The sequence below is a fragment of the Mixophyes fleayi genome, chromosome 3 (assembly GCF_038048845.1).
Source record: "Mixophyes fleayi isolate aMixFle1 chromosome 3, aMixFle1.hap1, whole genome shotgun sequence".
In the NCBI taxonomy this organism is placed as follows: Eukaryota; Metazoa; Chordata; class Amphibia; order Anura; family Limnodynastidae; genus Mixophyes; species Mixophyes fleayi.
The window spans coordinates 147383337-147408144 of NC_134404.1; the positions used below are offsets into that span (position 1 = coordinate 147383337).

Consider the following 24808-nt stretch of genomic DNA (forward strand, 5'->3'; position numbering starts at 1 on the left):
ACCAGAGAACAAGGATTGTTGGCAAAGTCATAAAACAAAGGGATATCATAATATAAAACATAAAGCAAGAATGAAGTGGGAATTAAAAGAAGTTGATGAGCTTGTCCTTGTTTAAATCATAGTTTCTACCAGCAAATTGGTGTTTCTAAGGTTCTGCTGAAAAATTAAACAGCAATACAGAATCACCAGTGGCACCATTAATCAGATAAACTGACTAGCTATTTATATAAGGTAAGCACATTTAACCACTGTGGGTGTCTATGATGCATACAATACTACAGTATTGCTCTATTTCCCTTTCTACTGTAGATCAAAATATGTATTTAAACCTACAACAGCTTATCCTGAAAATTATTAGTTAGATTAAATTCAATAGGGTGATCCATCCTAGTCAGTAAAACATTTCCTTTTGAGCCTCTCTCGATAAATTTTGACACTTCAGTCCATATATTATTAACTATATCAAATTCATTGATTGTTATTGGTCAATGTGTATTGCCCACCCCCAATCCAACAGAACTTACTGAACTGTATCACTTGCAAGATTGCACCCCTGCCTAGTGCTTCTGTGATTTTATTGGGTGATTTTAATGCCATAATAGACCCATTATTGGACAGTTCCAATGCAGTTGACACTGCTTCTTTCCCCTTATTGCAGTTGTCCCGAGCACATAATCTGATCAAACTGTAGAGATGACAATTTCCCTCTCTTCTCCTGTTATCTCCACACCCCAAAGCTCCTGCAGAATATACCTTTCACCTACTTCCCGGTATAAGGAAGATATTTTATTTGGTGCCAAAAGATAGTAGGACAAATCCTTTAACCAGGGTGACCAGACAGGATTGCCTGTTTCCCCCCTTCACTTCAGCCGTATGGAACCCCTGGGTACATTAATATGAATTTCCTCTTCTATTATAGGCAGGTGGTTATTTTCCTTAACTTAGCAAATTTCTTCTAGATCCTAGTACAGGAGATTAGACCTCAGATGACTCGCCCATGAACCTAATTTCCTGGTAAGCTGCAACCCTCATTTCCATACTACAATCTCTCCTTTATTGGAGCCAAATCTTAAGTTTAAGATTACTCTTTACCCTTTTATCTCATTGTAATAATTTTTCTCTGCAAAACAAGATTTCATTCATGTACAGTTCTCTACAAAATGAGGTGCACCAATGCTCTTACTCTGTACTTTGCTATGAATGCCTTCACACTCACACACTTCTCCTCTCCACCATCGCGCTCCTCTAGGTTCCTCAGAGGATATAGGCATTCATATTGAGGTGTACTGTAGCTCCAAAGCTATTATTGCACTGGTCAAATAATGTTGTGCACAGTTATATTATGTGTGTTTAGAAATCAAGGAGGCACTGTCATTGAGAGGGACATCTTTGTAGATGTGCTACCTCCATCTCCTACAAAGGTGCCTACTGATCCCAGCCAACAGTACAACATACTCGTACAACATACTCTCTAGGCTAACTGTAAGAGTCATGCGAGATCAGGACTGGACGACATTAGAAAGCAAAGGAGGTTTTTCTACAGTCACATGACTACTCTTCCAACAATAGCAGGGAAAGTATCACAAGATTGTTATAACCTGAAGATGGCTTGGTGGCATGGAAAGTGGTATATCTTATTCCATGAATAATTAATAACTATTTAATACAAGAGTCATATTTTTAAGTTTTTCAAATCAATTATGTGAATAAGTTTTTTTTATATATTTAAACTTTGATATATGATCTCAGTTTTACACTTTTGATCTTGTATTACGTTGTGCATAATTGATGCTTCTTCTAAGATGTGTTATTTTTTTACCATACATTATCTATCACTATTGTTTACAACTTACTGTGTCATTGGTTATGATTTAAACAATAAGTTATTTCAAAGTTGTGTAATGTAATGTATTGTAATGGGTAAGACAAAGCAGTAACTTAAACAATCGCCAGTGACTTAAAACCGATTACAGACATTATTTAAAATTGCAATTTATTAAAGGCAAACCCCAATTTATTAAAGGAAATACAACCAATTTAAATCTGCACAACCCACTTTAACCAAGTTAGATTAACACAGATTGAACCGTTCATCAAAGAGTCAGATTGTTAAAACAATGTTTAAAATATTGATATAAGTAATTACTTCACAAAAAAACAATTCAATAACCAGACTAACATATTTTGTTTACTTGTTTTAAAAAACATGAATAAATAATATAAAATAATTGCGCACAACTATGTTGATGTATTAGAATTAAACTTGCAAGATTGTTAACAATATATAAACTTGGTTTAATGAGATAGTCATAATGGGCCTGATCCATCAAGACACGTAGCAGCCGATTTTGAGCGCATTGACTGAAAAAATCACTCTGCACATGCCCAGAACTGGGTGATACGGCCGTGAACACAACCCTGTCTGCTGCGTCTTCGAACGCAACGGACACTTACTACAGCCTACGTTTTCAAGAACTGGATGGGTAAAGGGGCGCATTGCCGTAGTGAATTTACATTAGGGGCGTGTCAAACTCAAGCACGCAGCCACATCCGAATCCAGCTCTGGCCATTTCAAAGCTATTTGTTTTTCTGCCGTACCTCTTCCTCCAGCAAGTCCTGATCAGTAGTGTTGGCAGTCTTGTATACATACTATAACATGTGTTTGCAATCACAAGCAACTGTAAAAATTTATTTTATGTTCAGTGGACCTTAACAACAACCTAATAAATGTATTTCATGTGAAAAAAAAACATTTTTGTTAAACTGTTTTATCGTTAATGCCTATATTATTAACAGGTGACATTAATTCAAGATTTTTTTTTATTTTCCTGTGCATTCTTTTGCAAATTTATAATCCACACTGTTATTAAACATATCCTGCAGTGTCTTGTGTTGAAGAGCACAGCAGACCTGCCCCCGATTTCAACAGCACATGTATCTTGAAATCTGTGCTTTGATTAATTTCAGGATTACGCAAAGCCTAAATACGTGCATATTACTAAACGCGGGTTCCGCTCAGAATACGTGCCTTGATGAATGAGCCCTATATAGAAAATTTGCCATTCATAACAATTATTCTAAATAATAAAAATAATTCACACTTCACAATAGGAGTTTTCAGGAAGTCTAGATGATACACTAATATTTGGCCTGATTTAGACTTAGACATGATTCCAACTGCAACCTGTAAAAATGTGTTTTGCCACACTCAGGCCCTGATCAGCCCACAGGCTGACCAGGCTGCAGCCTGGAGCGCTGGGCCGACTCCCCCCCTCACAAAAATGCATACCTTATGGGGTCCGCCCCTGTGTATGGAGTCCACCTATGACTCCATACACAGTCACACAGCTCCAATCATCAGCATGTAGAAGATGGCAGCTAACAGCTAATCAGAAGCTGTCAGCTGCCATCAGTGCGGGCGTGGTGCACTGTTTAGTGTGGTCACGTGAGATGTTAACATTTCACGAGACCACACTAAGCAGACAGACCGCACACGCGCCGAAAGAAGAGTTACCTCCAGGCGCCGAAGCGAACAGAAGAGGAGATCACAGTTTGGGAGGTAAGTAAAAGTTAGACTAAACGGCACTATGGGCTGCCCAGGGGGTGTTAAAAACTAAGGGGGGAGGATGAATAGGCTGCACGGCCTCATTATTCTCTCCTTGGGGGGGCGGACAGTGGCACAGAGGGCCTCAGGGCCTGAGGCACAGATCATGACGGGGGGGGCAGTGGCACAGAGGTACAGATCATGACGGGGGGGCAGTGGCACAGAGGTACAGATCATGACAGGGGGGCAGTGGCACAGAGGCACAGATCATGACTGGGGGGCAGTGGCACAGAGACACAGATCATGACTGGGGGAGGCAGTGGCACAGAGGCACAGATCATGACTGGGGGGGCAGTGGCACAAAGGCACAGATCATGACTGGGGGGAGATAATAGGCTAATAGGCTGAGTGGTTTTACTTATTATTCTTTATGGGGAGGCAGTGGCACAGATCATGGCTCGGGGGCAGGGGGAGATAAGCTGCAGGAGGCATAAAAATTATTAATTGGCTAAGGGCTGGGGGGGTTAATTAACTGACTGTCAGGGGTTGATAGATGTTAGTATATGATTATAAATAATTTTCATATATTTTATCTTATTATCTATATATGCCTGTACTAAGGGGTTGTTTTATTTGGTCATAATGGAGTGTTGTGTTTGAATTAGTCAGGGTTTGTTAACATTTAGCATTTTTTGCACATTTTCAACACAGAACCCCAAGGTTCCAGAAGCCAACTGACAACAACACTTCAAGAACAAGCAAGAGTGAACATCAGGTAGTCTACACTGCAAGATCAGGTAAGAGAGAACAGCGCAATCTGTCTAACTTTGAATGTGGAATTTTACTTAAGTGACATTTTAATGTGTTTTCAAACTAATGTGGGCCTGATTCATTAATGAAAGTAATTAAAAAAATAAGTTTTCACCTGGACAAAACCATGTTACAATGCAAGGGGTACAAATTAGTTTATTATTTTGCACATAAGTTAAATACTGGCTGTTTTTTCATGTAGCACACGAATACTTGCTAGCTTTATGTTTACACTGCAATTTAAAGTTGATCTAGGACATGCCCTACCCTAACTATAAACCTGTCCCCACATTTTACTTTATATCCTCCTCCAATGTATCATGGTTTTGCCCAGGTGCAAAGTTACTAATTTTTTAAACCGGTGTGTTAGCCTGGGGCTGCTGGAACCCTTAATCAGGCCCTGGCCACACTGATTGTACTCTGTAGAGGCCACAATTAAACTAGTTAGACTAGTTATTTTTTGTAAGTCTCGAACCACTTTATATGAGCTATGCCAGTCTGGGCTGGTCACGCTATAACAGAGAGACTCACAGCACTGGTCGAAGTGGGCTGCTATATGGTGGTACGCCATATCCCCACTTCACCTACTGCCTTCTTTATAAAACTATCAAATTCCATTTACTTACATTTTCCATACTGCCACGTCTACATGTCCATACCACCACTTCTAAATTTCCACAGGTCCATTTCTCATAAGGCATATCCAGTCCCAGTGTGGTCAGCACAGAGCTGAAATCTCTAGGGAGATTTGGCCCGCAAAAATGTCCAGCCTCCCCTAGGAACAAACAGGCCTATGCCGGATAGAACTGTAGCTTTTCCAGGCACTCTTGGAGTGAAAATAGATTATCATTGAGGAACTACAAGTACCAGATATCCCTGACAGCTATTGATGCTTGGGCATGCATATATATAACCTTGGCTGGTTAAAGTTAAACAGGGAGACTACAACTCTGGAATAAACCACAATGGGGTTTATGCATACATCCGGCCAGCTACTTATAAATTTATTGAGCAACTTGCCTTGTCTTTACATTATTAATAGCAAGATGATCTGCAACATTTTGTAGTATTTATTTTATGGAAAGTTGCAACATTGCTATAAATAGTTCCAGTTAATTGTAATACAAAGTAGTACAAGTTCTACTGTAATGAAGAGGTAAGGAAGGGAGAGTTCATACAGTTATATATTCCAACTAAATTGATGCATATCAGCAAATAACTTTAATATGTGCTTATGTTTTCACCAGAGGACAGCAAAAAGTTAAGAACAATAATTTGTCAATCATTTACTTATTCCAGGGATATGAAAAAAGAGTGTACATTCCCTTTTAAATATTGAATTTTGGTAGTCATCACTAGTTTTCAGTAGAGATTTAGGAGTAAGGGGTGAGGGGGCACAGAAACAGTAAATACCTATCCACAAAGCAGTAATTGAAGTACATAACAACAGCAGCTAATTGAAGGGGTCAAGAGTTAACACGGCATTGAGAACTGAACTATAAACTACGGGTATATCAACCAGATCAAAAGCTGGTTGTTTCCAGGTAAATATTTAATTTTTAAATACATTTGCACCCTTGCAAATTGTTTGTTTTATTGGATCCCTCTGTGGTACTGGAAAGTGGTGCTTATTTTATTTTACAAAGGTCTTAACATGGAGTGCTACTGAACAGAATGGGAAAGCTGTCTGAAAGACTATGTGATATTCAGAGCAGAGGAATAACCACAAAAGCAGTCAAGCTGTCTTTATTTATATGGTGGTTTATATATCAAATTTCTCAGCCTGACAGTAATTTAAATTATGTTTAATTTTCTAGGAGTAGGATAATTGTTCGGTGTCTCTGTCAAAGGGTTTATAATGAATTCTGTGATCACAAATGTGTACAAAAAAACTGTATTTTGTTATTGCAAAAATACTGTATATTTGTATACAGTAACTGAGATAAACAAAGCTAAATATGGATTAGACTCTGCTATGCATTACAATTAAGAAATCTATGCTTGGCATCGAATAGGATTGAAATGCTTTTGAAAATGGGAAAATCAAATGACTTGATTATTGCCACACTTGCTATTATGGAACTGAAAATTGTGTTAGGTAAAAGCTGGATTTTAAAATTTCAAGAAAGCATTTAAAGGAGAAAACTAAACTTGTGTGGTAGACATGTGAAACAAGGGATGTAATCAAACATAGGCGGGGCATTTAGAATAAAACGTACATTTTGTCCATATGCACATTTTCATTTTCACATATGTATTTTTTTTTTTTTATTATTATTTTTTTTTTATAAACAGTTTTTATTGAGGTATACAATATCACATATACAATTGAATGCATTATGAAATAAATACATATTTTCACATTTTTCAAACAATTCAATAAGTCATTAACATGCCCTATCTCCCATTCTCAAATAATCCATCTTGTCTAGGACTTAACCATTAGAAGGTGGAGATAAGTCAATCGGACGGTCCGCTGAGACCATTCTTAACCCGTACCACTCAGTATTGTGGAAGCTATTCCAAAGTTGTGTACGTGTGATACGGGGTAAGAGAGTTATAAAGCTCTCCCATGCGTCAAAGAACTGCTTTACTCTAACCTCTTTCTGCAAAGACGTCTCTATCCAATCCATTCGGAATATGTGATAGAGCTTTTCTTTAAAAAGGGAAAACATAGGAGGGGAATCCTGGGCCCAGACCTGGAGTATGCTCTTCCTGGCCGCAGCAGAAACTGCTAATAGTAGTTTATTGCATCCTTTACTAACTTTGCAAGTATTTGGAAGTATTCCGAATATCGCCCATTCCGGAGATAGAGGCGCATAATTTACCAGGTGTGTATTAGAGAATTTCCAAATCTGGGTCAAGAATCGTTTAATTGGGGGACACTCCCAAAAACAGTGTGTCAAATCCTTCACATATGTATTTTCAGTTACACACAGAGCAAAGATGCATGTCAGGATCATCAACTCCGAAACTCATACCCAACTTATGTAATTATAAAATATAAATCTTGTAGTCAACATGTTTCAAGCTACAAGTAATTCATACTAAGTTCTAGATTTACTAAGCTGCGGGTTTGAAAGATTGGGGATGTTGCCTAAAGCAACCAATCAGATTCTAGCTGTCATTTTGTAGAAAGTACTAAATAAATGAAAGCTAGAATCTGATTGGTTGCTATAGACAACATCCCCACTTTTTCAAACCCGCAGCTTAGTAAATCTAGCCCTAAGACCCATTTCAAACAGGTGTCATTAACTTGCACTTTATTGCACTACAATTGCCCATTAGAGCCCCTATTGCACCTAGCCAAGCCCAATGGCCTGCAAGTGATGGATACACTTAACCAGAGGTGTAGCTAGAAGCCATAGCACCCGGGGCAAGGGCATGCCACGGTGCCCCCTTCTTCCCCCAGAAATGTGCAGGAGAGAGAGCATAGCCAGCATGGGGGGGAAGTTGAATGTGAACTGAAAGCAAATGTGTGTATCTTTTTTATAATCTCCACCAAAATATTTTTATGGCTCTTGCATTGGCATCACTCCACCTCTGCAAAACAGCAGAAAATAGGATTCTTCATATGATGCATTTTTATTCTTTTCTTTTTTTTTTTTGCTAGTTTTTTAATGAAATGCATAAAATATGTAGAAGAAGGGTGTCCCATTTTTTAAAAATAGGCATCCTTCTGAATCAATCAAATCAAATATAGGTAACCCTGACCCGGATTAAGGGAATGGAGGCCCCTGGGCTAAGGGGGCCTCCATTTCCCCGTGAGGGCCCCCCCGTGATCCAAGCTGCCCACGCCCCCCCCCCATGATCCGAGCTGCCAGCGCCCTGCTTCTCCCCCCCCCCCCCGGCACTTACCTCCTTCTCCGGCGCGCTGTATGCTCTTTACTGAGGAGATCTCGTGAGAGTGAGACTCACGAGATCTCCTCAGTAAGGAGACTACAGCGCGCCGGAGAAGGACCGCAGTGAAATTGCTCAGCAGCACTGATCGCGCCGGGGGCGCCCCCGCCCCCGACCGATCAATACTGCTGCTGAGCACTTTTAAGGGCCCCCTGGATGCCATAGGCCCCTGGGCTGTAGCCAGGGCCACCGAGAGGGGGGGGCAGGTACATTTTACCCGGGCTCGGGCCCTCGGTTCTAATTTTTATTTTTTCCTTTTTTTTTTCTATCTTGCAGTTTTTTTTATTGTTTTTTTTTTTTTTTTTCGCGGCTGGGGGGGGGGTCGGATCGTTGGTGGGGGGAGCTGGACCAATAAAAAAGAAGAAAAAAAAAATACTCACGTGACCGCGGCACCGCGTCCCTCCTCTCCTCTTCTCTATTCACACTGACTGCCGGGCGTGACGTCATCAAGTCACGCCCGTCAGTCAGTGAGGAGCGCCGGACAAGACAAAGCTAGAAGAAAGAGGAGAAGACAGAAGAGAAGAAGAGAAAAAGAAAGAAGCTGACAGGAGGTAAGTAAAGAAACAGAGAGGCAAGGGGAGGAAAGGGACAGTGCTATTAAGAAGGGGGGGGGTAAAACAACGGGGGAGAGAGGCTGAGAATAAATAAAAAAGGGGGGAGAAACAATAAATAAAAAAGGGGAGAGAAACAATATAAATAAAAAAGGGGAGAAAAGCACAGAGTTAAAATAAAAAGGGGAGAGAAACAGAATAAATAAAAAAGTGGAGAGAAGCACAGAATAAATAAAAAAGGGGAGAGAAAGAGTATAAATAAAAAAGGGGAGAGAAACATAGAATAAATAAAAAAGGGGAGAGAAGCACAGAGTTAAAAAAAAAAAAGGGGAGAGAAACATTTAATAGTGGGGACTATTAATTTAAGATGGGGTGGTTTGGGGGCTATTGAATATGGGGGTGAGTTTAGGGAGAATGAGGTCTATTTATTAAATGTGACTATGAATTTATTAATGGCAGTGATGGTTGCGGGAAATAGGTATTGCTGGGGCTGTTTGCAGGAAGGGAAATAGGTTTATTTATTAAATGTGAATACTATTATTTTAATGTTGGGGCTGGAGGAAGGCCTAATTATTAATCGTGGGTGCTATTGATTTAACGCCGGGGCTGGCTGTAATTTTCTAAATGTAGCCATTTTTTTTTCCAAATAGGTCCTCCAACATTTCAGGATCTGGACAAGCCGCAACTAAAGAAAGCAGCAGTCACAGGTGGTGAAAGTGAGAAGAACAGGTAGGAGAGAGCAGCAGAGTGTGTGAAATGTTGTGATTCTAGTAGGGACAATAGGAATTTTTGGTGAGTGTCGTGCCCAATGTACGGTGCAGGCCAAGACTGAACTCTTTGTGTACACACTGCATTCTTTGTATACTACACTGTGGTGCTAGATGTCTTAAAAGTCAGGAGTGCTGGGACATATGTGATGCTCTGGTGAATTCAGGATCTAGTGCTAGCCACGCCCCAATGGCGCATTGCCACGCCCCAAATGTATGACCACATCCCCCAAAAAAAAATTGCACCGGCGTTAGGCTAGCTACGCCCCCAACGGTGCATTGTCACGCCCCTGAATGTATGACCAAAGGCTAAAAAATTCGAGGGCTTACTCGACTATGAGGGGGGCCCCATGAATTTGTTGTATCCGGGCCCTGAATTCCTCTTGGCAGCCCTGGCTGTTGCCCAGTTAGCCCTATGGTTAATCCGGCCCTGCCCTGACCTAATGATTTTCAAATTAGTCCCTGTCCCATTGGAGTTTATTGTCTAAATTCCCTATGGGACACATACACAATACCAGCACCAAGGTCCATTTTGTCAGAAGGACATTAAGTATTGTAGTGTGCAAAGGCAGGCTGGGCTGGGGGGCAGGGGGCATCTTCCCCCCTGACCACTCCCATATGGGCTACCTTGGGCTGGGTCACTGGGCCACCTGCATTTTTTTTTCCTTTAAAATGTTCCTAAATGACCGCTGAGCCGAGTCTTGCCCCAGGCTAAAATTTTCCAACCCTACCCTGGTTATATGGGTGGAAACCCCGAGCAACCAGATGAAACCTGGAGCAACCAGATGAAACCCACACAAACATAAAGAGAAAATATCAATTTCACACACATAGAACCGTGGATGGAATTGAGTAAAAATAAAAGTAACATAATTAGTTTGTGCACCCTCAACTTCAGTGCATGATTTAATCACACTATAAGAACACAATTATAATATCAGTCCATTTGGGCAATACTAATTAAAATATATAAATATAAACCACCCCGCTAAGTGGACACACCCTCTATTAGATTCCAGCTGCTACATCCAATCTACGCCCCTGCATGTGACTGAAAATACTGCTGCATGTTAGACACATTCTTAGTGCAACAAATTTTACATGATGCGCATTTTATGATGCTCCAAATGATGCTCTAAATCACCCCTTTAGGGTGGTTTAACATTTTTTTGAGAAGGGTCCCTAAGGCTGATTTCCTTTCCAGGGAACACATGCTGACTTGATGTAAAGACTCTTCTATAGCCAAGTTGAAGCTAATACAGATAAGGATATTTGGTGCAATTACAGATTCTAGGATTTCCAAGTATAATAATCCAGGACACAGAGTTGATGGGAACCATGGAATGGAAAAAGCAAAACTGATATGACTGAAATGTTTTTATGAGTAAGTTATTTTAAAAGACAGGAATGAAGACTAATTCAAAATATTTGTCTTTATTTAGCTATTTTTATTAGTGTAATATCCTATACTCTTGCTCAGCAGTATATCTGGCCTGTTTGTTGGTAAATGGAATGCACTATGCAAATGCAGCTTTTACTTTATAGAATGACACGCCATGAATTCACACCCATTCATTTCAGCCTTCAATTGAAATTAAAAGGGCCTAATGTCTTTTTTGTGTCTCGCCAAAAGTCAAAATAACTCTGGCAACATCTGTAACTAGTTGGCCTATTTTCTTTGACATCTGTGCATAGACCATTATGAAAGAGAGAACCAAGATTCTATCTCTATTATTTCAATTGAGACTTAATTTCTGCCAGAAATTACAGACTTTGCCATCTATTGCAGAAAGCACTGTATTTTAGAGTCTGTGCCGCCCTAGGCAAATCACAGTGATGGCACAATATTTTTCCAGCACTAAGGAGTAAGCTAAAAAATTTTTGGCTCCACCAAAAATCTCCCATGATCATTTATAATAAACATGACAATGTGTTGATAAAGCAATCTGCAAACAACACGTTAATAAAATATTCTCACCAATACAACAATATTAAATAGCAAAAAGTCATATTCTTATAAATCTTATAAATCTCTTTATTGTTGCTAACTTCTGAACATGTGACTATTTATAGACTCAATTATCTTGCAGATAGAGATGAGCAATGTACAGTAAGGACGTGCCGAAGGCATATCAACGCAGATGCAGTCCATTCAAGCTCTGGGCATCTTGTACGTACGTGTTTTTAGCCATATCATTTACATCAGCCACAGAGCAGGTGTAACAGCTGACTAATATTGATGACTACATGTAGGCATGCCACTAAATAACAGGCAGCTGTTATGTTCTTAGATTGTACGCTCCTCTGAGCAGGGCCATCTCTCCTCCTGTTTCCACCACTTCTAACTCTGCTCTCCAGCTACTTAGCCCTCCTCCTCAAAGGTCCTCCACCCCACATCCACTTTCGCTCCCTCCTCCCCCCTGGGGGTCTCCCTGTCTTCCACGCCCCCCTTCTTGGGCCCCGTCATTTTCGGATCCTCCCTCCCCCTTCCCCGCCCTCTCTAGCTGTGCATTGAGCGTACTGAGTTGCTGTGTTTACTGTACTGTGCTGTCTCCCATTGTATTGTGATTTTGTTTGTCTCTGTACGGCGCTGCGGATGCCTTGTAGCGCCTTATAAATAAATATTAATAATAATAATAATAAAATGTTCGTATTCTGGCTACCAATAAATATTGTCCGATGTAATTAATGTGGTTCCAAAGCACAAAAAGAGATTTAATACCACAAAGTATAACATGATGTTGCATTATATCAAAATACAAGTAAGTGTAAACCAAGTATAAACCTATACATTACACTAGCGCCCTCTGGATCCAGCTACAGCTTCAGTCCTGTAGCTGCACTGATAGATAGATAGATGAATACTGGGCCAGGGGCTTGCTTATATACAGGCTGGATTTAGGATAAAATACAATGATGTCCCATTATACACAGATAACACTAAGAAGGCTCTTTATTGGCTCAGGATTTAGGACAGTCTAGTACAATGCAGGTCAAAAAAAAGAAAACAAAAACTTTTTTAAAAAAAATGTTTTTTCATTAATGATTATATTATTAACAGGTGTTAATGTATTTCATAATTTTTCTGTGCATTCTGATGGGACTTTTTATAAATGTGAGAGGGTGCTCTACAGAGCTCAAGAAGAAGGGGAAGAAAGAAGAAGAATAAGGATACACACTGGATCGAAAGCGGGACACAGGTAAGTACTTCTTTTCCCTTGCAGGTCCCAGCACCGTTGACGGAGAATCAGAAGCAATTCTGCACCAGCCAATCTATGGCCAGAGTGGTAAGCCAGTCAGGGTTCACTGCTAGGCATTTGAATATTTGGCGCCACGGCGAGCCCTGATTGGCAGTCCGTCGGCAGTGTGGCAGAGAGAAGGGCTCCAGAAACAAGAGAAGACGAGAGAAAGAAAAGAGAAGACAATGGATAGAAGTAAGAAGACGTCGGGATCAATTCGGATAGTGTCGGGGCAGTGAAGATTGCAGCAAACAGATTACAGACAGCAGAGCAGTGAGACTGCCGGAGCTAAGTAAAGCCTTCAAACAGCCCTCTTCACATAACTCGCACAAAGCCTGTGGCACAAATTAGGCACCTGATGAAGCCTCCTTTTTAAAGGCAAGGTGGGAGTTTCACCTGTCTATTAAGCTAAGGCTATGGGAGAAGTGTAAACTGTTTAAACCTGTCTTTTTCATTGTTCATGTGTGACCTATGGCAGATAGTGGCCGATGTCTAGGGAATTGCTCTCAGTCTATTTAGCATTAGGGTCACAAGAAAGTGTGTGGAGCTTAATGTTGTAAATCACTTTACCATCCCGATAAAAAACGCTGAGTAAAAAGCAAGAAGATGTTCATGTGTGCACCACCAGAAGAGTGCCCTTGCCACAGTACTTACACCCGTATTCAACTAGAAACTCTTCTTGTTGAATACAGGTGTACCTGCTTGCATTTTCTGTTTATTTTTTAAAAAACGCATATTGCATTCACTTTGCATTCCTTAATGAATCAGACCCACAATGTCTACTAAAGCTCATTTCGATATTTTTTAAACAATCTTTACTTGTATTACTATAATAGTAATGCACATTATAGCCAATTTGCACAAAAAGATAAGCTTTTACATACATTTCTAATGTTCAACAAACAGGTCAAACTTGCTAGTATTCAAATAAATCGTAGACACAAACAGCTTGGTTACCAAAGGTGAAAAAGAATATGGCAAACCAATATATTAACAATGCCATTGGAGGCAGGGTACGTTATGAGACTCACCAATCTAAATAAATTTAAGCTAAAGAAGAAGCACCTGGCCTTTGTCTAACACCTCTGGTTAATAGTCAAAGGTCTGAATATAGTCTACATAAGTGACTCTGTACTGAGTGTCAAGCATTGGTGTGGAGACAGAAGTTAAAGGAAAAAAAAAAGAGAGAAGGGTGAGAGAAAAAAGAAAAAAAAATATGTTTTAAAACAAGGGGCTAATTATTTGTTATCTTTTGAGTTCCTTAGAAAGCAGGCGTTTGTTTTCTTATTTCCTTCCCATTTTTAATGGGTAGTAGTCTTAAGACATAGATGCTACCCCTGGCTTGCTAAGAAGAGCCCCTGCACATTTCAATCTTTGGGGCATATACAATTAGGATTGCAGTAATGCGCCAGAACAGGCATGAAGGTAATCCACGGCACCACAATAAGGCTGATTTTCCGTCGCACCCCATAGGGTTGCAAAGGAAAATCTGCGTTACTGTGGTACCATGTTACCTTGAGTAATGCACACTCCACGCGTTACCACGATCCGGGACCTAATTGAATATGCCCCTTTGAGTTAGTTGTGGTTCGTAAAGAGGAAATACCATGGGTTTTTGTGGGATGGGAGGGTGATGAAAGGTAGGTACTTTGCAGCATACAATAAAGGTTATGCCTGCATGGATCCCCATTTTGTATGTCATATAAAAATATGTAATTCAAAATTAGTGTCATCCGAACTTCTGAAGGTGAAGGAACTCTGTCTGGGGGTGTCTGGGGTACACCAAACTGCGTGGACATCAACACAGGGGGCAGAGCTTATGCCATGGTAGGAATTCCAATAATGGTAGCCAATGAATGCACAGTTCGGCCTATGCTCTGTGCATACACCAGGTCGATGTGGACACAGGGCAAGATGTGAACTGACCAGAAGCCAGTTTATACCTATGGGACACGTAAGCATGATGAATCATCACTACTCATCATGTATCTGTCTGTGTGTGTGTTTGGGGGGGTAAAGGTCATCTCCCCCATCTAGCTACAGATAGGTCCTGGGCTATATAAGCCCAGGTCCTACGACCATTTGGTCTCTCTGCCACACCACTTCAGAAAAACACCTGCTTCCAGGATGCTTCCCTGTGCACTCGGAAATTATTGGCTGATGCCTATTGAACTGTAATAGGTATCAGCATGTGTGAGTAGATTAGTCTACACGCTGGCTTTATTGTAACACAGGATACAGGTACATGTAACTGCAACAACAGTCTTGTGTAATTCAGGATATATCTTATATATATATATATATATATATATATATATATATATATATATTCCATTAGAGCTATATAACCAGAGATATAATCACTGAAACCTCTTAGCAGATTTGCAATATACCTAATGGCAAAAGAGCTATAGCATTCACACTCAAAAGAGCTATAACACGTGCACGCTGAGAAAAATCATAAAAGAGCTATAAACCAAATAGCTTATACAAAAGCAAAAGGAACAGTATATTGACTAAAGTTTGCTTGTATAACTGCTTCTCCAATTCCACATCCATCCCACCCCCCAACCTCCTCTCCTCTCTCTTCCACAGTTTGAACAAAAGGAACAAAAGGAAAAGATCAACAAAGCCACTAAATACAGATTCCAAGAAGCAACGAGAAACATCCAGATCCAGCTCACAACCACAGGCATACCTTAAAAATACCCACAAGCACTCCACACCACCGTACACAACACTCCAGGTTGTGCCACTGAAAAATCTTACCATAAAAGTACCCACAGGACCGGAACCCCTGATAAAGCTGTAAAGTCAGCAACCACCATATCAGCAAACCAACACAAGAGAAGTGCAGACGTCCAAGGAGATCCCCCCAGGATCTCTGCCGCTTTAACTGTAAAATAGTATAACTTGAATATTTACCACTGAGAAATTAAATATGTATTAGTGATTACCCAGCTTAAGGAAATTCTTGTACTGATTGGGTGCACATGTATCCCATCCAGGCAGCCAGCAGCTTTGCGTGCTAATGATTCAATGGAACTGGCAGAGCGGAGAATAATAGTCCTTCTTGACAATCTGTCATGTCAGTTTGGAGAAGGGGAACCCAGCCAAAACAGGCGTCAAGGCCAAAAAAGGGAAGAGACACAACAATGGCTTATTGATTTTTCTTGTGTAAACATTAAGAGGTTTTCAATTTAACCCAATACTACATGGTATAATTTACATCTAGGTGGAGTGTATTCATAAGTTCATTCAATGAGATTCTACAGTTAAGAATAATCGTTGCCCATTTCTTATAGCCAGATATTTATGGCCCCTTCATAATGGTTAATTTATTTGGTTATTTATATAAGACCCCCTCCGGCATTGTTATTCACACCTCCCGGTGATTGAATGTGTGGCGCACCAATTTCACCACTGGCCATGTGTTAAATACTACTAATATCCCTCCTCCAAGCCTATATGTATGACATTTGACAGTTATATAAGTTATATAGACCAACGTTATCATTCTGCGCTCTAATACACTGTGTTATATTTGATAGTTCATTGTAGTGCTAGGTTTCTCTGTGATGTGTTATCAAATGTGTACAGGCAGGAAAGCTATAATTTGCTATAAGACTTCAGACTTTACATTGTATTAGACAGAAAGGCAGCATTGAAATGTGGGTCCAGGCTGGGAAATGGGAGGATAGCATATAGGTGTCGGACTACCCACTGCTCGATCAGTGCTGCCTTATGGGTTGGGTAAGTATGAATAAAAATAATTTATCATTATCAAGGGGGTTATAAATAGGTGGGGGTAAAACTCAATTATTTTTAACTGGACAACCCCATGTAAGTTCTATAGAAATTATTTTAATTACTACTAACGATTGTTTACGTTAGCACCTTTCGTTAACACCTTTTGATGGTTTTTCCCAAAACATTTCTTAGAGGAAATTTATATGTCACAAGTTTGCTGTCCACTACTAGAATGTTATATAATTTATTCACTACACAAAGTAGCCATTCTGTGGAAAACATATAAAACAATTGGCTGTATTCTCTGGAAACCCAACCCAAGCACCAACAAATAAATCTCCTTACTTCTTGGGAATCTAAAAAAAAATTAACCAATAACAAACTGAACATTAAATTTGGTTAGCAAATACTGTCTAAGTATTTAAGTCAATTTTAATAATATTCAAGAATACGTTTTTATTAAATTATTTTTCTGGGTAAAGCCAAACCTAAAATAAATTTATAAGATATATGATAAATCTTTAGCACATCCTATAATACTTCTTAGTGTGCATGCTTGAAGTCGGAAGGATTAAACATTTTTTCCTAAGATTAGACACTGTTCCATCTTCAAGTGATGTGCTACAAAATTATTCCATATACGTTTTTATAATAAGTGTTTCATAATATTTAGTGTGCACCACCCTTTGTCTGAGCCTTTCAAATTAACTATGTCTCCTGCATTTTCCACCCACCAAAGATTCTGAGAGCATTTTTATGTACTAAAGCTTTCTCCTTATAACTTTAAGAAAGAGAAGTGCTGCTGGACTTTCAATTACGACATAAACAAAAAATAAGTCTAAACTTGCATTCTATGAAACTGATTAATGTTCAGATGCAACCTGCACGCAATTTGCACTTGAAACATGAGCACAGAACTAGAGAATAGTACTGACTGTTTTCAAATCTAAGTGGATCTCAAGACACGTTTAAATTTGAACCTGGGTGTTTCTGCCTAAACATTACATAACATATGCAAAAAAAAAAGCCTATAAAATATATTAACAACTCATAATACTAGAATTATTAATAAAAATATATTTTTTAACCTTACTTTTTTACATTAAATACATAAATCAGGATGTTTTTAATGTGTACTGTACATAAAATATGTTTTTATTTTCTCTCTTACTTGCAAACAAATGTTCTTTGTTAGCTAGTGGCACGCATATATTTGGTTTTTAATACAGAGACCATGGCGTGATAGTCATCACTATCAGTTGGCATCTACACCTGCCCTGTAGCTGGTGCAAATGATACAGCTAAAAAATTGTATTTTAGAGAAACCCAGGAATTGAATTGGCCCCACCTATTTGGCACTCCCTTACTGTACGTTGCCTACGGTCATTCACCCCTTCCCACACCCATTCCGTCTTTTGCCATAAATGTCATTTGCATTCAGACATGAATTGCATGAGATTGCTTTCATTGGTGTACGTTCCATTTCTGAACATGCATAGATCTATTTCATACACTATACCGCCCGCAAAGGGACATACTTCCGAACATTAATCGGGCCCTCTATGTTTATGTGTGAAACTCTTCCACTGCTGCATGTACACTTACTTGGGGTGCCAAGATGTTCTGTGGTGCCCCCTTCACTGTTGCTTTCCTTTTAAGCCCTGGTGTGGGTGTGGCATTTGCGACCAGATTGTCCCTGAATACACGGGTGCATAGCACAGGTTGTGTGCAGTGAACAAAATGGTGCCGCAGTGCAAAGTCAGAGAAATTCTTTGGTGCGGACCATCTCATAAACACAAGTGAGCATTTTGTTTACACTTCTCCTGTATGATAAGCTTAACAGTTGCAATGGAATAAGGTCACATAAATGCCAAACTCCTCCAGCACATATCATAATGGTTGCACTTGCATTTCTCCAAACACCTTCAGCACAATACTTTAGAGGATGATAAATGCTACATATTTTAGGCAGACTCCTTCTCCTCCTGCACAGTTCTTGTTACAGTGATAGTTCCACGTGGCTCTATTTGATAGCTAGCAGCAATCCCCTAAAACAGGGACTCCACCTCTTCATGTAGCTATGCTGCCTATACGCAGCCCCCAGCCCACTTCAAGGGGGCTCTCCTCCTGCTGCTGCACTGAAAGTTATACCCCATATCCAATGACTTTTTCTCTCTCTCTCTCTATCTGTCTTAGCCACACCGCACCTGGCAGGACAATTCCCACAGTAAGAGTCTTCCAGGCTGCTCCATATACATCCATCTCAATGTCAAAGGATTCTCCTACTGCAAGCACACTACTCCAATGTCAGACTGGAGCATGAAGGGCCCACCAGGGAAACCAATGACTGTGGCCCATCTAATACCCTGTAGCGCTGCAAAGGGAGTGTTAGGGAGCCTGGTGCACTTAAGACATTTATTATGATTTTAGACACATTTTAGACTAATACACAGGCAAAACTGTGTGCACTACTGTTAGATGCACGCAGTTCTGCCTTCACGAGCAGTAAAGTGTGAAGCGGGACATACCTCCCAACTGTCCTTCTGGTCGGACCAAATCCTGATTAAGCGTGACAGTCACCCAAATGTGGGACTGCTCCAACTGATTCAGGACAGTTGGCAGACTATCCTGCTCTCTCCTACCTGTCTTGTCATCTTCACCACCTGTGGCTGCTTGTGTCTTTAGATCAGTTGCTGCTTGTCTGGATCCTTGGAGGCCCTATTGGGGAAAAAAAATGGGTACATGAAATTTAGAAAACTCCAACCATCCCCGCCATTAAATCAACAGCACCCACATTTAATAATTAGGCCTCTCTCCAGCCCCAACATTAAAGTAATAGTACTCACATTTGATAAGAAGATCTATTTCTCTCCAACAAACCCCAACATTAAATTAATAGCATTCTCATTTAATAAATAAACCTATTACCCTCCCTCCAAACAACCTCAGCAATAAATTAATAGCATTTACATTTAATACAACCATTTCCCACGACCATTCCCGGCATTAAATAATTAATATTCACATTTAATAGATAGCCCTCCTCCCCACAATCAGTCCTACATTCAATTATGGACCCAAACCACCCCAGCATTAAATTAAAGGTCCCGTCACCCCATTTTAATTTAATAGGCCCCACCAATAAATTAAATTGCCTCACTATCACCCCTCAGATAAAATACCATCCATTAAATAATTAGCCTCCACCTAACCTCCACCATTAAATTAATAGCCTACCTTCCACCCATGTACTATTAAGACAGCCCCCCTCCTTATAGTGTTCTCTGTGCAGCCACCTTCACTATAGTTTAGCATAGGCAGCCCCCCACTCCCTGTAGTTTAGCATAGGCAGCCCCCCACTCCCTATAGTTTAGCGTAGGCAGCCCCCCTATAGTTTAGCATAGGCAGTCCTCTATAGTTTAGCATAGGCAGCCACCCTATAGTTTAGCACAGGCAGCCCCCCTATAGTTTAGTATAGATAGGCAGCCCTCCTATAGTTTAGTATAGATAGGCAGCCCCCCTATTGTTTAGTATAGTCAGCCCTCCTATAGTTTAGTATAGACATCTCCACCTATAGTTTAGTATAGTCAGCCCCCCTATAGTTTAGTATAGTCAGCCCTCCCTATAATTTAGTATAGTCAGCCCCCCCTGTAGTTTAGTATAGCCCCCACTCCCTATAGTTTAGCATAAATAGGCAGCCCCCTGTAGTTTAGTATAGCCCCTTCCCTATAGTTTAGCATAGATATGCAGCCCCCCTATAGTTTAGTATAGTCACCCCCCTATAGTTTCATATAGTCAGCCCCCCTCCCTATAGTTTAGTATAGATAAGCAGCCCCCCTATAGTTTAATATAGCCTCCCTTTCCTATAGTTTAGTATAGATAGGCAGCCCCCCTATAGTTTAGTATAGCCCCCCTTCCCTATGGTTTAGCATGGATAGGATAGGCAGCCCTCTCCTCACTTACCTGTAGTTGCTCTGGTCAGCATCACTCCTCACATCAGGCAGACAGGAAGTGAAGTGAGACTTCCTGCCTGCCGCACAGCACTTTGGGACCCCTTACACCAACAGGCAGCCTAGCAATTGGCTGCCTGTTGCTGTCCCACTGACCAGCAATGTTTTTGAGAATTTTCTTCACTCCCCCCTCCCCTCCACGGCCATGTCTCCCCCAAACCCGCTATCGCGCTACCCCCATAAAAAACAGCTACTCACAGCTGTTCCCCACCACTGAAGAGGGGGTGGGCTATCAAGTATCGGGGCCCACCGGAGTGCACCCCTGCTCCTCGGTGGGCAAGTCCAACGCTGCACTACTCTACACAGTACTCTCCTCTCAAAGAGTAGTTTCCCTCCACTTGCAGGTCTATACATGTGGAACTTTACAAATGGCTCCTCATTACTGTGCTTTGTTGTCATCATGACCATATAAATCTTTGCACCAGACCTCCAATACCCACCAAAGATACACCTCCTAAGAAGCGTATCTAGGAATATGTCCACTTCTCATTAGGTCACATCTCCATGGGATATGCAATACTTATGTGTACACAGCCTTAGTGTACTCAACTTATACTTGCCTATCTCTCTTCAGTCTCTGTAGACGTAAGTGGCCATGAGTCTAAGATACGTACAAATCTTGACATTAACACATTTTGATACACACACAGTATGGAAATGCATATATTTTTGCCAAAAAAAGTTGACACATGCACAACTCTAAATTAAGTCCACACATTTTTTTATTCATTATGATGAACTATTTACACATGCGGAATAATCAAAATATGATATCATAATTACTTAACTAACACAATTTTGTTAATTTGGATGAATAATTGAGATTTTGCACTTGAACAGAAAATAGATTGTGTAATTATGATTTTTTTTAAACATGAAAATTATTATCAACAATTACATTTAAAAATAAAATTAAAATTAATTTTCAATAATACACGTGCCAGGTATGCACAGAAAATTGTATGAATTCATTACCTTATTTATTAATTACGTGATTAATTTCACAAGTTAAAATCAGTGCATGGGTAGCTTAAGACTGAGTATGCTGGCATTGGCTGCTCTGTATCATTATATCATCATATCATCAACAAATATTTATACTACTTGGCCTTTGTAGGTTTTTCAAAATCAATAGACTTAGATAGCATAATGAGGCAGTACAGAACACACATTCATACGCAACAGCTCTGATTGCCCGATTTTAACATTTGGCAAAGAACATGGCTGTTTAATGAACAAGGATGTCAGTCTATATGAACATGCAGAATATTGTCCTTACATTGGGCAGTCCACACAATCAATATGTTATTTTCTTTGCACTTGTCCAGCAACTGGTACAGTGCAAACTCTCAAAAGTAATAAGACTCAATGTGCAATCTAGCTAGCAAAGTGATTGGCAATTGTTCCAGGGCTGTGGCCTTCGGTGTGATTCTGACCTAGATGTTAACTACTTGAAGTTATTTGTTCACTCCATGTTTATGTTTCCTTTGGGTGCCCTGGTTTCCTCACACAATCCAAAGGCAATCTGGTAGGTAAACCTGCTTCTGACTAAATTGTCTCTAGTGTGTTTGTGTACCGGATCTACCAGAATAACGTTCTCTGATTGTACAGTGCTGCAGGATATGCATTATGTAACTAAGGAATCATCATAATAGAAACTTGAGGTAAGTACATGATTCAAGATGGAGTCATTTCCCCAAAAACTAAACTCTAGAACAAAGAAAAGCAATCTTAAGTTCAAAATATAATTTTATAGAAAGAGTAGTAGATGCTTGAACAATCTAATAGCTGATATCGTGGGGAAAGCAATGTAAAGGAGATTAAACATACCTAGAGATCATGCTATAGGTCTGACCTGAGATTTAACCATTTATAATTACAATGGGCAGAGTGAATGCACCAACTGGCCTTTATCTTGCATCAATATTGTATATTTCTGTTTCTTTCCTGTGCAACTGTCAGCACTTTTCATACTCCACACAAAATTGTTCATATAACCTCCAATCTATCAAGGACTCTCTCAAAAGGCACCTATTTATGCTTGTCTACCCTGCCCCATCCTAAGACAACTCCCTCCTCACACTCCATCTGCCCATTCCATTCATTTCCCACCGCCCCCGTAGCCCCTGTATGCTTCCTCACCCCTCTAGAATGTAAGCTCTCACAGCAGGGTCCTATCTTCTCCCTGTTTTCTGTCCTCACCTCCTTGCCCCCATGTAAAGGTTTCTATAATGCTATAATGTTTGCTATTGTTTGTGGGATGTGGTTTCATCTGTCCGTAATGCGTAGAGAGATTTAACTCTATTTAGTGGTCCTTGAGACATCAGGAATCTATTACTGGAGTTTTGTAAGGGGTTGAGTTTTCAACAACAACTTGCAAATAGTAGCTATGTACTGTTGCCCATAATGACAAGACACTTGATTTGATCTTACACCATACTGATCAATGCTAACACAATTTCATAAGACTTAACTGCCAAACAGTGTAATTTGCTGACAAATGATTATACTATACCAACATTTTTTAATGCAAAAGTAAGTATTAGAAGCAACTAGAGAAAAAGGGAGAATATTGGCAAGGAGATATTAAATGATACTGTCCCAAAGTCATAGGTGTGCTATATGATGCATATAGTAGTGTAATCTTTTACAATCCTCCTCTGTTTTCTTACTGACAGTGTAAATCATGTATTATTTTACTGGCTGTCAGTACATGTCCTGAGTTTTGGCTGCCCTGCCCTTCATAAAATGGGAGACACTTTTGGCTTTAAAATATGTAACAGTAGCAATGGTCTAATTCCTATGAGTGGTCTGATTTTGCCTAAATCAAACGTGCAAACACATGAGAAAATCCTCAATAACTAGCTACATCCATGTGTTATTCATATGCAATCCCCCTCAATGTATCAATTAATGAAAATGGGATTTGTCATCCCAGTATGACCCAATGTTTAATGTGAAACATGCTTATAAGGTACAATTTGTTGGTACAATTTGTCATTTTATTACAACAAAACAGATGATTTAAAAAAAAGTCATGAATTGTGCCTTACAAACACATGGCAGTATAAGTTACCATAGATGAAAGATGTGAGCATTTTTATATTTTTGTAACAAAACTAAAGCATTTTCTATTGTACTGCTGGTATAATTCTATCATGCAATTGTTTAACAGTTTTAATATTTAACTGAATCAGTAGATATGGTTAATGCTGTGAGTTAAAGTTTAATAACAGGATACATGATTATTTCCATAGAAGTAATGGAGAACAGACTGTCCAGAGAGGTCCCATGCCTGTTCTTGGCTTAGAATGTAAGAGTTTCAAAAATGAGTTCTGTCACTGAACATTGCCAATGAATGTATTTACTACATGAAAAAGTACATAGAGGATCATTAAATACCCTATAGCTGTATCTGGTATATGAAGATTCCGGAAAGCTCCTTTTACTTTCATCAACCAATTCCAAAAAGGAACCGGAACTCCATTCTAGTCAGTTCCCTCAGAAATATTGTCCTGGGATAACTAGAATGACTATCACTTGTTCATTATATGTATTATGTAACAAATGGCAATTCATGTAATCATAGCCCAAGAAACTTCATAAATATAGCACCTGTCACAGTCAGGCATTACTTAATAATCTACAAAGTGCACATTAATGAAAACACTGCCCTGCACAGCCTGTTAGAGAGTGGATATGCTATAGCTGAAAGTGGTTTCAGACATTTCTCAAATATCATGACATGTTCGATGTATTTGAGCAGCATAGTTATGTTGAAGTAGGAATGATTTAATGCTACCCAGAACTATTTTCTACATTAATTTATTAGCTGCATTTGACTTTACTTGTATTACAAACTTCCCAAAAATATCTTTACTTACTTGGTTATTGAGAGGAAAACGGGTTGTTTATTTTTCAGTTAGTGCTGCCAGCTGTTTTCCTTGAAACTGAAGAAGTTTTATATCCTAGAAATTTCATGAGCTTGTCTTTCACTAGTTTTTCCGCAGCTTGCTCTACAGAACTTTCTCTTCCTCTACTTCTCTTAAGTATCACAGCTGGATTTCCATATACATATAGTTATAAATATACATGTGACTCATGTACACCATCTGCTGGTATTCCAAAACATCCCTACCTCGTTTTTTGTGTGTTCTGGGCATAGTGTACTATCACCTATTATATCAAGCCATTAGGAGCTGATCATGTATAATAATCTTTCATTTTCATTCAAAAC

The 24808-nt window shown here is 39.7% G+C and overlaps 1 protein-coding gene across 1 annotated transcript in view; it reads right to left on the bottom strand.

Annotated features, from left to right (window-relative positions):
- The window catches only part of COL21A1 (collagen type XXI alpha 1 chain), a 196824-nt gene extending 172228 nt beyond the window's left edge, over nt 1-24596 (bottom strand). The window contains exon 1 of the mRNA XM_075202519.1: nt 24456-24596. The gene's annotated coding sequence lies outside the window, so the exon portion shown is untranslated. The remainder of the gene's footprint in view (nt 1-24455) is intronic.
- Between the last annotated feature and the right edge of the window lie 212 nt (nt 24597-24808).